Raw genomic sequence first — 18,833 nt, forward strand, 5'->3', positions numbered from 1 at the left:
TTCTCTCTATTTAATTTCTATGTTTATCCTTGGCATTCTTAGAATGAAGTTTTTCTCAAAATACTATTGTAAAATTGAATGAATGAAATAATTTTACAGATCTGTTTTCACCTATTTGAACCCTTTGGAGTATAAATATAAATATTAGTAAAAGAATATAAAATTCCTATCATCTAGACATCATTTTGGGAATCATACTTTTTACAGTGTATTTAACAACTGGATGTGTCGTGTGTGTGTGTGTGTGTGTGTGTGTGTGTCTGTGTCTGTGTCTGTGTGAGAGTGCAAGCGTGCATGTGCATATGTGTGCACACACATGCACCTAAGTCAGTTCTAGAGCTTGAACTCAGGACCTTAATACTGTCCCTGAGCATTTTTTGCTCACAGTTAAGTGCTCTATTTCTTGAGTTCCACTTCTGTCTTTGGGTGATTAACTGGAGATAGAGTCTCCTGGATATCCGTCCAGGCTGTCTTTGAACTGTGATCCTCAGATCTCAATCTCCTGAGGAGCTAAAATTCCAGGCATGAGATACCAGTACTCACCAACCACATCATCATTCTTATTACGCACCTTAATGCACTCATTATCAATCTATCATTGAGTGGTGGCTTATGACGCTCATTTTAGCTACTCAAGAGGATGAAATCTGAAGATAAGTCTTCAAATCCAGCAGGGGAGGCCAAATCCAGGAAACTCTTACTTCCAATTAACAGGGCAAAGGGTTGCTTGGAAGTGGAGGTGTGACTCAAGTCACAGAGCAAAGTCCTTGAACAAAAGAGCACAAGGCTCTGAGTTCAAGACTCAGTACTGACAGCTAAAAGAATAGACATTCAAATTCCACCAAACTGGACAAATGAATTCCTATCCCCACAATTTATCACTGTGCCAGAAATGTAGCTAATACTTAACAAAATGTTCAACACACAACTGAGTTAACTTAATAAAAGTACAGGAACATAAAATTTTGCCCTTCAAAGCAGGGGATTGGAGCAGCCAGCAGTTCTTCCAGGAAGCCACTAAGAACCACCCTTTGGCACCTACTACCAAATCATCTTAACATTCGTCGTGAAGCTTAAGAAATAAAATTCAGAGCCAAGCAAGCACTGCTCAGGCCAGCTGCTTCATTCCCCAGACCACAATTATCTCACTGAAATCTTTCACTTTGCTGAGTATGAGAAAGCAATTAACATTATAACATGCGCAAATAAGCATTCTGGAAAATCATGTTGAGTATTCATATATTATCATCTGCACTGTACAAATGTAATTTTGCATAATTTTAGGTAGATTTGAGAAATCACATCTCTAGTTGTGTCAGTATGCCACACTTCCACACTACCTCTCTACCTGAACCAATTAAATGGTCACAATGGTTGCTTTCTTACAATGGGCAAGTTTGCCAAGTTTTGTGGAAATTCCATACTTCCAGGTATCTAAATGCCCCCTCAGTCTAACCTCCTACTCACCTTCCTAAACTTCTTGGCCATTTGATTTCGCTGATGGCTCTCCAATTTCCTCTTCCCTCATCCTGTTCCTTTATACCAGAATATACTAATGATTTCTCAGGCCATGAATCCTTGGCTGTCAACTTTAATTGCTGCCTTTAGGGTTTCCCTTGTGGCTTGATGTCTGGCTCTCCAGTTAGCTTAGTTCTGCCTCTCATACACATCTGTAATTTCTCTCTTCCCATATATTCCTGCTAGTTCTTACTCATTATTTAAAATTTATCTCAACCTTAAATCAAAGAGGAAGCATCTACATCCTAGTCTATAGCTGAGAATTTTGAGTGGTCTTTTTTTTTCATTTTTCCACTTGTGTTTAATATATCAATGAGGTTATTTTTAAACATTCATTATTCATCCTGAACTCACAAAAAACTCTATGAATGGTTGTTGTTTCCTTAGGTAGGAGACTACAGTCTTGGTATTTTTGTTAAATATTTTGTGTAGAAATCAGCTGTTGATTGCTATAAAATAGATACTTAAATGTTTATTTATTTTGAACAATTTCACTTAATATTAGCTTGTAACTCATGAACTCAGAATCTCCTGTAGAAACTTAAAGGCCATGCAGAACATATGTTAAATGTACCTCAATTCTGCTATTCCTATGTAATTATAATGATAAAAATGTAGTATATTTTAAATGATTCCAGTGGAATTTATGACTAATTTGATCTATACACAGTTCTTGCTCAATCCATTGGGAAGCAGAAATGGAGAGAAAATAAATTAGGAAATGTATCTATATTTGGTGGTTTAAATAAAATCAGTGTATAGGTAAAGGCTAACATGTGCAGACTCTTAACAGAATTTTTGAGAAGTAATTTATGTATAGGAAAATTCTATACCACAGTACATCTATTTGATGAGCTGATAAATTATATCATTCTTTAACCAACAGTATTATGAATATAAAGAATATTCTTATCAGCACAAAAATACATATTTTGACTTCCTAAAGTCAATCATAGCTTCTGCATACTGACATCTAACCCATCTTCTTTTTCCATATTTTATGCTTTGTCTCATGTAATTTTTGTATAATCATATACTATATGTTTTCTGGTGTATAACTTTGATGCCTATTCATATTTTTACATATATCAATAGTCATTCTGTATGTGTGTATGTATTTGTAGGTATATCTGACACTGGGGATTGAAGTCAAGTCCTCATGCTGGCAAGCACTCAACCACTTCATCCATGACTCCAGTCCTGTTTTTCTCAGGGAGACTTACATGTTGTTCTTCTAGCTGGCCTTGGGCCAATGTCAAAACAACTAGGCATCATATATATATATACAAAATAAACTTCAGCCCTCATACAGCAGTATGTTCAAGAAAAAAATAAATGGGTCAAAGACTTACAAGCCAGAGTTTAAACTATGATACTTATGAAAAAATACTGGAGAAAACCTTTGAAACACTATTGATTAAGCAGATGTTTCTTAAACAGGACATAATGTACATAATAATCTAAGTAATAAGTGAAAAAGGAGTACATCATACTTGACTAAAATTAAAAACATCTGCATCTCAAAGAGACTAGGAAAGAGAATGAACAGACATCCTACAGACTAGAAGGTATGAACAATAATTCTATGTGATAGACATGTTTAAGATGTATTGGTACTCTTAGGAGATAATAATATAGAGTTAAAAATGGCAGGGTTAAAATGGGTGAAAGACATGAGCAGACACTATACCAAAACATTAATAGTGCAAAAGGATACTAAATATTTTGCCCTCTAGAGAACTGAGCAAATGAAAACCACAATGAGGTGGTACTCTCTCCGTGATTATTCGCTCTCTACAGATTAAAAAACCCAATGACGAGACCAAAGTTGAGAATGTGATGCAATGAAGGGAAACTCATACGTTGTTTGTGGTAATGGAAAAGGATTTGGGCACTTTGAAAGAATAGCTGACATTGCCCTTTACATGCTTACAACTCAGCACTGACATTCACCAATGACACCACAGGAAAATGGGAATATTTCTTTTCCATACAAAGCTCTCAATGTGAATATACAAAATTCATTCATTGTATTCAAAATCTGGACTCTAACCAACTATCCAATAACTTGCTAAAGGTATTTTTTAAATCTATAAACAAATGGGGGTATTTATACAAAATGGAATGTTGTATGCCATTAAGGTAAATGACCAACGACTGGATATGGTGGCATTTGCCTGTAGTCCAAGACCCAAACAATAAGTAGACCCTAACCAAAAGCAAAGAAGTAGAGATACAGATCATGTGTTAGAATATTGGGTGATAAATGTCAGGCTCTGAATTAAAACCCCACTAACATCAAAAGAAAATCTGTGAAATAAATAAACTATCTTCAACTTTTTAATACTGTGCAGATACTTTAAGCTGGCATCTTTTTTTTGGAACGATGAACTAATCTTCCCTTCCTACATATAGTGGGAGCCTATGAAGATTTTTATTATCTACCTTTATTTTAATTTTCCTCCACAAAGTAAGCCACAATCACACAGATATTGCGTTCTCTGGTGATTACATACTGGTGGTGTTTTCATTCTCAGTGATTATAAGGAGAGTAATAATTGGTTGTTGAAGTCAATTTTTTAAAGTCCTTGAGGCCTTGGGAGGTCAAGATAGTTGGCTTATGTCTGGATAGTGTTTCTTATTCAATAGCACAGGATGAGAAACAAAACACAAATCCTAGTAATTAAGACCAAGGATTTAATGCTATTTTATTTGTCACAAGAAACTATTTCACAGAGTATTATCTCTATTTCCTAACTTAAATGAATTTTATTCTAAAATGTACAGAATGACTATTTAGAAATCATTCAAGGATGTTGATGACATATAGGAGAATTGAGGGTAAAAAAAAAAAAGCAAAAGTGACTGACTCTCAAAAATATTTTTCTCTTTTTTCAGTACTGGGGATCAAATCCCGAGCCTTTCCCAGGCCAGGAAGCACTCTATCAATCAGCTATATCCTCTGCCCAAAATTTATCATTTAAACTAGATATAACTATGTTTAAAGGCTTAATTGTTGAACTGAGACTCAAATTCATTTAGCTTGAATTCCATTCCTGTCTTCTGAGCAGAAAGCATGTTGTCAAACAGCCGTAAGTGTCAACCTCATTATCCATAAATTTGGGCCAACTGAACTCAAATGGCCTTTTCAGGTTGAAATGAGATAATAAATGTAAAATCACTTTGTAATCATTAACATTCTATATAAACACAAGTCATTGTTATTACTAAGACTCTAAGCCAACTTTAGGAAAGAATGTTATTTGTTGATCAATGAAAATGACCCTTGGAGACCTCTTTCCCCAGACAACCCAGGTTCTACTGAACTATAATGCTGCTTGTCATCTTACCATGTGCAATGCATTTCTTTATGCTAAGTAAGCCTTCTCAGGTTCTCATTTAAAATGGAAATACTTCTGAGAAGAGGAACAAATATACACATATAGGCTTCAAAGAACTTGTGTTACATACATGGCACCTAGACAATATTTGTGCAAGTCATCTCCTCCAATCCTTATGTGTAGATGGTGTAATTATGACCTAGAAATTGTGAACAATAATAGGGGGGATGGGGAGTGTTGGAAAAGGGTCAAAAAAGAATAAAATCTGCTTTTCCAATCGGTACAGGGCAAGCATCATGAAAAGCAGACATTAATTGCATATATTTAAATGTACGATTTCATGAGTTTTTCATGAAAATGTTATCACAATAAGAGATAAGCAACTCCATCATCATTCATTGAATTCATCATCTTGGTTCTCCTTTCCTTCCTCCCAATTATTTGTATTAGTTTACATTTCTTATAATTCAAAATAAATAATACATAGAATGTATCTTGGACATGACTTTTTAAAAATCTAGCTCATTGCACCATGTATAGTCATTCTGTTTGTCCAGGATACTGTAGATATTTACTAGTCCATTTTTCTATAGTTGATTCATATTCTCCTCTGTGGAACAGGTTACCACAGTTTTTCCTCTCCAAGTCAATGGATATTTGGATGATTCCAATATTAGCTTTTGTGACTTTCAGCTGCTATAACCACAAGACTCCAAATCTTTTGTTGTTGTTGTTGATCGTGGGACTTGAACTCTGGGCCTGGGCACTGTCCCTGAACTCTTCAGCTCAAGGCTACTTGCCCTACCCCCTTGAGCCACAGAGCCACTTCCAGTTTTTTGGTGGTTAATTGGAGATAAGAGTCTCATGGATTTGGTACTGCAACTGGATTTGAACTTTGATCCCCTGATCTCTGTCTCCTGAATAGCTAGGATTACAGGTGTGAGCCACCAGTGCCCAGCTAAGTGTACAAATCTTTATTTAGATACCTGCATTCATTCGACAGAAAATTATCTAAGAGCAAAATGACAGGATCACGTATCTAGTATACATCAAGTGTTCTAAAGAAATTTATGTTTTCCAGTGTTGTAACACCATTCTACTTTCCTATCATCATTAGAATTCCAGTTCCTCTCCCTCTCCTTCTTCAGTCCAATCATTCTTCTAGGTGCTTAGAGATATGCCTGAGATCTTGATTTATACTCCACTTATGGCTAATGATATTAAGAATCATTTCACCAGCCTATTTGTCAATTAAATATAAAGTATTGTTTGGTAGAGTTTCTGTTTAAATTTTTTGCCTGTGTATTATTATGTTGTGTAATTTTTCTTCCTTATATTGAGAGTTCTTTGTGTATTATAGATACAACTTTTGTTAGCACTAAACATTGCAAATATTTCCCTTCATTTATGTTGTTTCTTTTATTTCTCTAGGACTTTCTTACTTTGTTCTGTGCAATAATCAATTTGTCTTTTTATTATTTCAGATAATTGTTTTTTAAAAATTTTTCCTATGGAGGGTATTTTTTTCTTATACTTTGTAAGCATGCTATTTCTTTTTAATTTTATGTTAGATATTATGATTTTTGAACTCTGTAGTGCTAGGGGTCTTTTGTTGTTTTTGTCTTGTTTGATTGATTAATTGATTACTTTGAAGCAGTTTGGTACTTTGTGATGCTGGAACCAGATATTTAAGAGTCAAGTTCAAACGGGTGCTAGTTATTCTCCACTACTGGAACATTAAGCTTCTCTGTACTCGATTCCATTTCCTTGGAGTCCAGATGACTTTTCAGTCTGCTTGATGGGAAAAGACACAGTTGCCAGCTTTTCCATTGGACTGGTGACCTTTATGTCTCCTTATTTTGGGCAGTGCTAATTTCACCTAAGGTGGTTTACCCATGTACCCATGCTGGTCAGTATCCAATTAAATAGAATTGCAGACAGACGAGGAACATCTTGTGACTCATCTCTTGTCCATGGTACTCTACAATGGGAATTATGATTGTTTTAATGTCCCAGACTCTCAATTTCATTTTCTCATCTCAAGGAATCCAGTGTTCTCTACTTTGGTTTGGCATCTCACTCTAGAAAATCCTCCAAGATACTAGGTTAGGGCAATCTTAGGTTAGGCCTTATTTTTACCCTCCTATCTCAGAGGCCAATCTTTGTCAGTGACTGATATCCACATTATATGGAAGGTATTCTTCCATATGCTTTTATAAATATTTCAGGAATTTTTTTTCATTTGGAGGAAAACACTATTTCCTTTCATCTTCTCTGGAAAACAAAATCTGATTAGGTAGTTAGAACTGTAACAAGTACATCTCATCATGTCTTTGAGAAGCAGCTTCCTTCTTTCTTTCATAATCCAATGTGGTCTATACTACTAATGTTTGTTCTTGAAGTCAAGTCAAGATTCACGTTCTTCAGTAAATTTGAGTAAAATAATTCCTAATCATTTTAGGTCCGAGTTGAAAAATTAAGATTGGATATATTCACATGAGAAATTGTTGTATTTAGCAAAATTGTTTTCATACCAATCAGAAATTTTTGTTTCTGTCATGTTCCACAGGGTAACTAAGTGAGAGACTGACTGAGATGATCTGGAAGCCTTCTTGGGCCTTAGCATTGCTTGGCAGTCAGGCTACTGGAGTAGTCAGCTCTCTACCTTCTTGGCTAACTTCTCCAATTTAATACAATGGTGAGAATAGCGTGGAGAGGAATACAACTCAATAACATTGTGTAACCAAAGAAACATCATGCTATCCATCCAAGTGTTTAAAGGATACTGAGAATGTACTGACATGCCAGCGTTTAGGGACAGTTACACAATGCTTTCATAAAAATCAATCATCAAATCAACTGTCAATGCAATTAAACTATTAAAGCAGGCGAAACCCATCAGTACAGCATAAATATTATGTTTCTTCCAGCAGCCTAAATGGAAGAAAGCTGATGTCTATTATCATAGAGGATCCAAGTATACAGCTTGTTTCCATCCCATTAGTCTTCTGGTTATCTACAGCCTTAAGTGCTATTTTAATGTGCATTTATATAAACTAATGAATACTTTGCATTTCTAGTACTATGTACAGTTTGAAATGATTTTTCTTTTCATTTTTTCATATTTTATTGTAATTAATAGAAGGGTTGCATTATATTCGCCAGGTAGAAGGTACATTTCTTAACAATCATTGCTACCCCTTCTCATTTTTTTGTTCCCATTTCCCTCCCGCACTTCCTCCCCTCATCTTTGTTTAACCCCTTTCCCTATCCTATTTCAAATAAACATATATACAATATACAGTATTGGGAGCCGAGTGCAGGGTCAGGCTGGCCCAGGAATCTGCATCACTGAGTGTTGATGTCCCTCTCAGGTGCCCATATGGCGGGGGTAAGATGGCAACGGAGCCCCCGAATAATACAGTCCCCGGAGATCATGACTCTCAGTGCAGATCTGAGTTTATTCCACAAAACATGCTCGCTAAATACAGATTGAGTGGTCACAACCACGTCATCAAATAGTGATGACCATTAGCCCATGGTGTCTGAGACACGCCCCCTTGCTCCAGGTGGGTGGGGCCAGGCGCCCTCTGGCTCCTGACTGTGTCACCGAGTGTGTTCATGATTAAGGGCAGATAGAAAGAAGGTTATTCCCATATCTCCCCCTTTTTCTTTATTTGTGGACAATCTTAACGGAATGTAGGATGGGGCCTAAACGGTACACAAAGCATTAGCATTGGCTAGACTCAACCAACTTAGCTAAGGAAAATATGGGTCCTGCTGCTGTGGAAATGGGAATGGGAATCACAGCCCCCATGCCCTCCCCAGCATGCTTTGAGGGAAGATAATTGTTCATAATCATATCACAGTCCCTGCTTGGGAGTCAAGTTCATTACTCCGGGCCTCCACAGTTCCTGTTTCTTCTGGTTCCCATGCTGGGGTAGACAAAGGATGAGGTAGCTTTGAGAGAGTCCGTGGCATCCATGTCTGGCAGAGCAGTCCAAGGCGGTTTTTCTGGATAGGTCAGTGTCCCAGGCTGCACTGGTGAGGTCATGAAGGTGGAGGAAGAACTCAGGTCAGCTGGCTGTAGCTGGCAGCAGTGTCACTGAGAGGCCATTTCATGGTGGCAGGAACTTGTGGATTGCCTATTCCTGTTAAAGGCCTTGTTCCCAGTTGGTGATCATTGAGAGGTGATTGTATAGTGAGAATACTAAGCCCATCAACAAGTTAATACATTGATGAGTTCATAGTTGAATGTTCTTTTGGGAGGTCAGAACTAATGGAAGGATGCAGGTTCCTGGGGACATGCATTCAAAGGATCTGTCTTGTACTTGCAGCCTTTGTCTCTACTCTCTCTTCTTTCTGAACACCATGAGATGAGCAGCTTGCTCTATCATCTGCTATCTGCTTCATAATGTTCAGCTATGCTTAAGGCCAAGGGTCTTGACAACGGAAACCTCTGAATCTAAGAACCTTAGTTTGTGCTAAGTTGGTTTCTCTCAGGCCTTTTGACACAGCAATGGAAACCTGACTAATGACCTAGTAAATAAGCTAGAATTGTCCTTATAAGGTCAGGAGTTGTAGAACATTCAACTCCTAAAAAGAGGTAATTACAGAAAAATTTGATTTATGTTACACTAAGGTAAATATAATTTTTCTAGGACATAGACCTTTTTGTTGCTGTTGTTGTTTTGGTTTGTTTGTTTGTTTATTTGTTTTGCCAGTCCTAAGGCTTGTACTCAGAGCCTGGGCACTGTCCTTGGACACATTTTGCTCAAGGCTAGCTCTCTGACAGTTGAACCACAGCACCACTTCTGGCTTTATCTCTGTATGTGCTATGGAGGAATCCGACCCAGGGCTTCATGCATGCTAGGCAAGCACTCTACCACCAGGCTATGAACCTGGCCCTAGGCCTGTTTGTTTGTCTTTAAGATGCCATTATCACTTCTAGCTGTGCCAGTCATTCAGAGTGCGTGGTAACTTGCAAATTAGTTGGAAGTTTTATATACTAAGTAGGATTGAAACATTACTGGTTTTCCTTGGTTAAAAGGACATGTTCTGTCAGCACAGCGGGTAGGCTAAAAGTAACACCAGAGAAACATGCAAAGAGAACACTAAAATAATAAACCATGAGAATTGCTATTTAAATACTCTGTATTGGGCCAGAATATATGTATGTATATATATATATTTGTGTACTATATATTGTATATAATACAATATATATTATATATTATATATGTATATATACATATATATTTATATATATACATATATACATATGTGTGTATATATATGTATATACTCTCTATCTTCCCTTCCAGTCTGTGGGACAACTCCAAATTGTGATGCACGTGACTTCTTGAAGTAGCTTAGGAGTTGAGACCTCGTTTCTCACAGTGATAAATCTGGGATCTGATTATCCAAAGTCTCAAAAATTACCTACTCTTTACAAACCAGGTCTGGGCTAGCCTTTGCATACTGTCCTCTTGCCTATGCCGCCACTGTATCTGGAATATCTGGAAGCAAATGAAGGATGCCAACAAACCCGATTCGTTTGTTGAGGTAAGTCTTCCTAACTTTTGCCTGGGCTGGCCTTGAAATGTAAGCATGAAGATCACCCTCTAAGTAGCTGTGCCTACAGGCAGGTGTCACCTGATCCAGAAATTTTTCACTTGTTTTCCACACCACTGTTAAAATGACTTCAAAGGGGAAATGAGCCTCATAGAAATGTTAGATACAAAAGACAGAAGCTATAAAACCCAGTGATAGGGTAAAGAAAGTTATTCGTTGAAGATATTTCCCTGCCTCTGCCATTCTCCAGTTCTGTAATTAGTAAAATGGTAATAGATATAATTAAAGTTAGGAAATTTGATTTAATAGTGACGTATAGTTAACACTTTAGCAGGAAGAATCCTTCTTCTTTTAAATTGCTTCTCTCAAGCATTTTGTCCCATAGAAAAAAAATTGAGCTTTATTGCAAAATCTGAAATAGTTACTCTCTGGTACTCCTGGGAGGAAAATAGCTGCTGTTTCTTATGGAAAAAAAAATGGAACTTCCAATTTCTACCTTATTATCCTCAAATTACAATGAGGATAAGTTTTTAAGAGATTAGTGAATGATAGGGGAATACAAACAATTATCTTTTGGAAATAGGACAATCTTCCTAGCTTACCTAGGGATTTCAACCAAGTACAAATCTCCAAATGAGAAAGCTTTGAAAGCTCTACAGAATTCATTGCCTTTTAAAACTGAAAAACAATTATGAAACACAATTTTGTCTGACTAATTGCCTATATACAGAATCTTGGAGGATAAAAGATGTCATATGTTAGGTGAGGGGATTTTAATTATAATGGGAAATAGAATATAACACAATGAGTCCTGCATTAAAAAATGTTAACACATAGTAATTGTGTATGTCAATGGTGTTCATTATAATATTTCCATCCACACACACAGTATTGATGCAATTAAATCAACCTTTGTCTGCTCCCCGTAGCACACGTGTATACTCTTCCCTTCTCCACTATCATTATCCTATTTTCACGACGACAGGCTTTTAGCTTCCACAGAAGAGAAAAATCTCACTGAATCTTTCCGTTGCAGGAAATGTACTTCAGTTTGAACTTTGCAAAGCTGTTGACTATATATATAAAACACTTGTGTGGCATATGCGCTAGTAGATAGAATATGTTTTAAAGGAAATGAGTTAAAGACAGGGAAGTTCAGGTGGGCTAGAGTTAAATGGGTGTAGAAAGGATAGATTTAAGAGACCTCATTGAAGCAGATCACATGCTCTTAAGACAAAATGATTAAGGGAATCACATATAAATGCTGAAACAATCCATCTAGGGAAGTCAGTGATACCAGAAGGAAAAGTTTGTAGAGAATTAGGCACAAGTCTCAAGGTGGTCTGTCTCTGATCACATAGTTGCTATGGTCCCGCTGGTTTGTCCTTAAAGGTCTTCCTTGACTCCTCTCACCCTGTATCTTCTCAGTCCTGGGCAGCGTCCTTATTCTCCACTTTCATTCCGCATGGTCAGCAGATTGCCTTGAATCGCAAAAGAAAACTTCCATACCTGAACTAGGTGAACTTTAACCATGGAAATACAATCCAAATCCTCCTTTAATTATTTCTGTAAATTAATCTGAAATATCACTCATCGCGTATAAATCTATCCCCAGAAAGAACCATTAGCTAATATCACTCAAATCCAGCAGGCTCACCAAATCCCACAGGATATGCAATTTTGACAAGCAATTATAAAGGGAGTCACCATAATCCACTACCATTACAACAATCCTTCTTTCTGAAAATGAGGTGTCCTAATTTTGTTCCCACAGCACAAAATTTCACAGCACAAAGCACACAGATATAAGAATCATGTAATAGGTGAATGCAGATTGAAATAAATCGGTGAGAGGAAAACGACGACTCTCAGAGAAAACCCCAAATGTGATTTAAAAAATTGGCCTCCAATGTTGCTCCTCCCTCCAAGATGACTTTTCAGTGTGACATGGCAAGTGTTCCCATCGAGAAATGGAATCTCTTTCTGTGCCTCTTAAATCTGAAGCATTGATCTGAGCTGTTTCTCCCAACAGGGAGCAATGGTAATGAAAGGAGTTAGTTTACTCATCACTTGGGTCCTCTCTTGCTACACTTGAAACTCTGTGAACTCCCTGTGTGCAATCTAGGCTGATTACAAGAGACACATGCTTCAGTCACTCTCCTTGCCTCTGCCAACTGTCTGCTAATGACCTGACTCGTGAATGAGGCTATCTGCATTTTTCCAGTCAGTGGAGAACCTCCCAATTGACCTCAGTCACATACGTCTACCAGTGATCAACAAACCCAGCCCAGACTAAATGTGCCTGCATAAGCAAATATAGTCACATCTTGAATGGGGAAATCTTGGTAAGTAATGGACAATAGGTGCCACGATGGTCCTTTAGGATCACCACCCAGTCATACAATATTTATCACAGTATAGTACACCATGCTTATGATTGTGATGAAGCTCATAAAAACAGATCTGATGTGCTGCCAGTCATGAATAAGAATGTACTTATTAAATCATTACAATATATGTGACTGTTTTGGCATATATATTTGTGCTACTATATACATTTTTATATTGTTATAGAGTATAACCTTTCTACTTAAAAAAAGTTAAGTATAACAAATGCTAGTGGGTACTTCAGGAAGTACTGCAGAAGAAGCATGGCAGCTTTTGTTTTTGTTTTTCAATCAGTCATAGGGCTTGAACTCAGGGCCTAGGCCTTGTCCCTGAGCTCTTCAGCTCAAGGCTGGCGTTAGCACTACTTGAGCCACAGTGCCATTTCCGGTTTTCTGGTGGTTAATTGGAGATAAGAAATCTAATGGACTTTTTATGCCTAGGCTGGCTTTGAACCTGGATCCTCAGATCTCAGTCTCTAAGTAGCTAGGATTATAGGCATGAACCACCAGCACCCAGCAACACATGGCAGCTTTATGTGTGACATTCTTTCTGGAAGGAAATGTGGGGGCTGTGATATTGAAGATCCTGATCTAGTTGTGTGCAGGTGTGTGTATGTGTATGTGTGTGGGGGGAGTGTTAGATTTTTTTTAACAAGTGTTTAAACAGTAAAATACAAAAAAATAAAAATGTTCTGTTTAAATAATATAAGAATGTCTTACAGTATTCAAGGAAGTGGTAAGCTCTCATATCTGTTTCTCCTTTTTTATATATTTTTTTTGCCAGTCATTCCTAGGGTTTGAACTCAGACCTAGCTTCTGTCTCTGAGCCTCTTTGAGTTCAAAGGTCGCACTCTATCACTTGACCCATAGCACTACTCCAGGCTTTTTCTAAATAGTTCATTGAAGATGAGAGTCTCATAGACTTTCCTGTCTGGACTGGCTTTGAACCATGATCATCAGTCTCAGCCTCCTGAGTGGCTAGGATTATGGGAGCCACTGGCACCCAGCCTCTTTCTCCTTTTCGATACTGCATCAGTTGTTTATTGTTCTCAGACAAGAGCCAGATACAATAACATGTTCATTAAAGGTCTTATAGTCATTCACTTTGGGTCAGGCATTGTCTTACATTCCAGTATTGATAAGATATGGGGTTCCCTGTAACTCTATACATAGTTCAGACTCAAATTACATCACATACAAATGAATGAAATAATATACTTACTAATTTGAACTTAACTTGCAATTACGTTTTTTGCCCCAGATTTGATTTTCAGTAATGCATTTGATCCTCAGTTTTGAATATTTGACCCTAGTCAATAATGGATACGTCTCTGTGCTGTCAAAACTATCAGCACCTCCTAGCAGTGTCTATTTGGGTGTCATTGCCAAGTAACTTTGGGAGGCCACAGAAGAAATGGGGTTGAAGAAATGAGAGCATCGCTGGGAGGAGGAGGTCATCACCAAGCCTTGAACCCAGGCTGTCCCTCAGACCCCCGAGTGAAGGGGTCCACAGGCCACGTGCAGGGACATCCCGCTGCCGACATGGATCGCACTTCATCTGAAGAAGAACTTCTGACAGCCCTGCAGTGACAGAGCTGATGAAAACTGGTATCAATCAGGCTTGACATGTACTCCCCCTGTGGGCAGGGGTGGGGCTTGGCACAGCTACCTCTCTAATGGAAAGAAGCTGAGTTTTGCAAGGCAGAAGAGCTGGGGGAATACTCTGCAAAGCCACACCTCTGCTTCTTGGCATTGAAGTCAACAGAAAAGTATTCTGTGGGGATTACATTTTCACAGCACGGCTGCCCTGGATGACAGAGGGAGAAGAAAGCTGTGGAGGACATTCTCAATGAAAAAGTCAATGTCCTCTGAAGGTGAGAGACCTGGTGAAACAGGATGAAGATGATATCTTGGAGTCTTTGTCACTAGAGAGTGATACTGCTATTGCCACAATTGCAGTGAACGAAAAGGTAAAATATCCAGAAAGATAGTCCTGGTTAAAAAGGAACAAGTAGCATACAAAGAAAGGTATAGATATATTTCTAAGAACATGCCTAATTAAAAGAACAATTATTCCCATTTGGGAAAAATTACCAAAAGTTTTATGAAATGTGATGCATCCTATAAACAGCCCTTAGTACATCATAAATATGATTAGTGCTTAATTAAAAAAACTAGTAATATAAATTTAAAGTCTAATCATCTCAGAGAAAATAATTATACAGCATGCTTTTTGTTAATCTTGAATGAATTAAAATAATTGGAATTGTATAGCTAAAACCTCCTATTGGAATTTTCATTGGTTTTATATTACACTTTGCAGATTAACATTCTGAGAATGGATATCTTATAAATATTTTGTCTTAGGCTGACGGGTTAATCCCAATGAATGAACCCACTTTTCCTTAGTTGAACCAGGAAAACTGTGCTACATTTTTGCTTTCTCATCCATTTTCCTTGTTCCATTTTGTAGCTTGTTTTGTCTTGGTAAATGTTTGGATTTCTTGTCCTTAAACTGGGGAATTGGACCCGAAATAGGAACATAGACCGATCCTCTCCAAAAATAATGTCTGCCCCCTCTGATGACTATAATAAGCACTACAGTCTCTTGACAGAATATATATTTCTTAGTGAAAATCCTTCTGCTGTGTTTTCCTAACCTTTGCTACGTTCATCTTTCCACACATATTATGCCTTCTAAGTCTCCTGTTTTAGAGCTGATTAGATGGATGACTTGGTGCTGAGAATCATATTCCCTGTGGAGAGTGCATTCTTCAACCCACCTTATAGAAGCACGATCTTTGGACTTGCTGTGGGAAAGAGGTATTGCAGTTGGCTTTTCAATTTCAAATAAAATATGAGTAAGGAAGAAAAAGATGCTGATTATTTTCCTGTGAACCAATCTGAGTCTGAATTTCTGTACCCAAGCACTGCAAGGAGATTTACTGAACCATTCCCATATTGCTTAAAACTCAAATTTCCATGAAATATTTCTGTAGGTGCTTGCTAACTACTCCATAGTCCTTCAGGTAAATGCACATGAACGTATGTCTTGTGGCTCAGTGTGAGGGATTTACTGAATTTTTAGTATTTGTTCTTAGACTAAAGGGTGGTAGATGCCGGGTTGGAGAATGTGGTCTGCAGTTTAAGATTCCTAGCTTCAGGTCAGTATGGAGGACTAGGCCGGCGTTGGTGTGAGAGGATGATGGAAACCTATGGATCCTGGAAGTTAGGTTGTGTTTTTACAAATCTTTCCCAAAAAATAAAAATAGATTTTACAAAAAGTTCTTTATGTTCCTTTCTTTTGGAACATATATAAATGAGGGGAACTTTTGTCAGAGAAAATATTTAATCTCATGGATACAAATTCTATCCAGTAACCAATACTCCTCCACAAAAATTAGTTTTGTAGGACCCAGGGCTGTAGCCTAATGGTAGAATGCTCACCTAGCAAGCATGAAGCCCTGGGTTCAATTCCTCTGTACCACATCCTCAGAAAAAGCTGGAAGTGGTGCTGTGGCTCAAGTGGCAGAGGGCTAGCCTTGAGCAAAAACTGTTTAAGGACAGTGTGCAGGACCTGAATTCAAGCTCCAGGACTAGCAAAACATAGGTTTTTTTCACAGGTTAAACAATATCATACCTTCATGAATTAATCATCCTTTCTTGTTTAATATCAAGAGGCTAATAGCCTCTTGATTAATAGCCAATAGATAGCCACTTTAAGAGAGCAATGTGCGTTTATAATTTGGACAGCATCAAAAAGATACATAGACCTTGTTTAGGGATTTCAAAACAGCTTTCATTACTACCATTGCATTTAATGATGCACTTTTTTTCCCCCAAAGCAAGATTGATTTATTTAGAGTCATAACAACCATGGTTTTCATTGGTAAATCTTTTATTTTTTATTTTTTTCATATATTTTTATTGTAATTAATAGAAGGGTTTCATTATATTTGCCAGATAGAAGATGCATTAATTCACATACATTGATACCCTTTCTCCTGTCTTGGTCCCCATTTCCCTCGCCCCCCCCACCCCTCATCTTGTTTCCCCCCCTTCCCTATCCAATTTCAAATAACCAAACACAAATATATCCAATATATCAGATAACAAAGTGAGATACTGTAACAATATGAGATAACCAAGGGACAGCAAAAGAGATGAGAGATAACATAGTACTTAATGATGCACTTTTAAGTGCATAATCTGCTGCTAAGTGACAGGGAGATTTTATTGGACCAGAAATAAAGCTGCTTAAAACAACCAGCATTACAAGAAAGATTTGGCTAAAAGCTATATTTGCTTATGTGGGATAGAACCAATGCTCAGAGAGAATCACTTTCAAGTCTTGCTCTCACACCCCTGAGGGTCAGAGGGAAGTTTCTGGCAGCACTTCTGGGGTGTACAAGCCAAATTCCTTTCCTTGCCATTAACCTGCTCCAGCATGGTGATGAGATTCGAAAATGTTGAGGCTGCAAACCTAGAAAGCCTGATAATAAGGCGTTGTAGTACTTCTCTTCTGGGAAATAATGAAAGTCCCAGGGGAAGAGCCATCTAAGCCTATTGAAAGAACTAAGTTTTTCCTCCAAAGTCCAAGTGAATTGCAGGAAGAATCAATGGAGTAAAAGAAAACGTTGGCTCTCACTGGAGCCAATGACCAATTTGGACAGAACACAGGGAACAGGTTGAGGAAATTTCAAAGCTACAAGAAACTCCAGAGCCAGGGCCCAGGCTTTGTGGGACTCAGCAAAAGTACTTCGGGGATCTCTCTTTTAGAAACATGGGTTGACAGCCCAGGCTTCTAGAAAATGCACACTCTTGGTGTGAACCATGATAAGCAGAGCCATGACTACTGTGAGGGCTTGTTGAGAATGCAACCTTTACTTGAAAAAGATATATATGTCGTGGAGAAAAGTATATGAGTTGTGTTGACATTTTACACAGTTAGGATCATTCGTCATAATGTATCAGGCAGAGTTTAGATCGAATTTTTTCATCTCCCCAAGCTAGCACCTCTGCAGGTCTAGGATTCTCTGTGATGAGAATAGAAGCTCATTTCTCATGTGTGTGTATCTCTGGTACCTAACACCATTTTTATACTGTAACTACTCTAGTCATTCTTTAAAACTAGCAAAGTATGGGACAAGAGACAAAGAAATAGATTGTGTGTATGTTCCTTATAAATCTACTATTATCTTTTTGTAAGAAACCCTCCAGAGAATGATCAAATCTCCTTCTCTGTTTTTCTGGGGTTTTGTTGTTGTTGTTGTTGTTTTTAATTTTTGCCAGTCCTGGGCCTTGAACTCAAGGCCTGGGCACTGTCCTCAGGCTTTCCCAAGGCTAACACTCTACCACTTGAGCCACCACAACTGTGATACTAGGAAATTGAATCCAGGGCTTATGGATGCTAGGCAAGCACTCAGCTAAGCCACATTCCCAGTCCCCAAATCTCCTTTTTATTTAGACAAGTGACTTCTCTTCTTATGAAATAGTCACTTAGGATAAAGATCCTAAAGAAACCAAGAAACAACTATGTAGGAATTGTGCTATACTAGATACATTCTTTTTTGGGAGCCCAAACTTTGAAGCCCAAAGAACCATTTCAGAGAATAAGAAGTGCAAATTTCCTAAGGATATCATTGGAATGATGACAAGTGAGACCATTCCTACATTTACATCTTGAACCTTGAATTTACGTGACATATTCTGATGAATGTCATCAGACACAATTTAAAAAGTTTATGTTGAATTCAGGATAAGAGATCTTCCAGTCTTCACAAGATATTATTTCTGGCACTTTATGTGTGTCTTAAATATGCAATTTTAATATTTATTTATTTTGCCAGTTCTGGGCTTGAGCTCAGGGCCTGAGCACTGTCTTTAGACTTTCTCAAGGCGAGAGCTCTACCACTTGAGCCTCAGCACCACTTACAGCTTTTTTCTGTGTATTTAGTACCGAGAGTTGAACCCGGGTCTTTGTACATGCTATGTAAGCACTCTACCACTCCTG

This window comes from Megascapheus bottae, chromosome 9, assembly GCF_031878675.1.
Source record: "Megascapheus bottae isolate mThoBot1 chromosome 9, mThoBot2.hap1, whole genome shotgun sequence".
In the NCBI taxonomy this organism is placed as follows: Eukaryota; Metazoa; Chordata; class Mammalia; order Rodentia; family Geomyidae; genus Megascapheus; species Megascapheus bottae.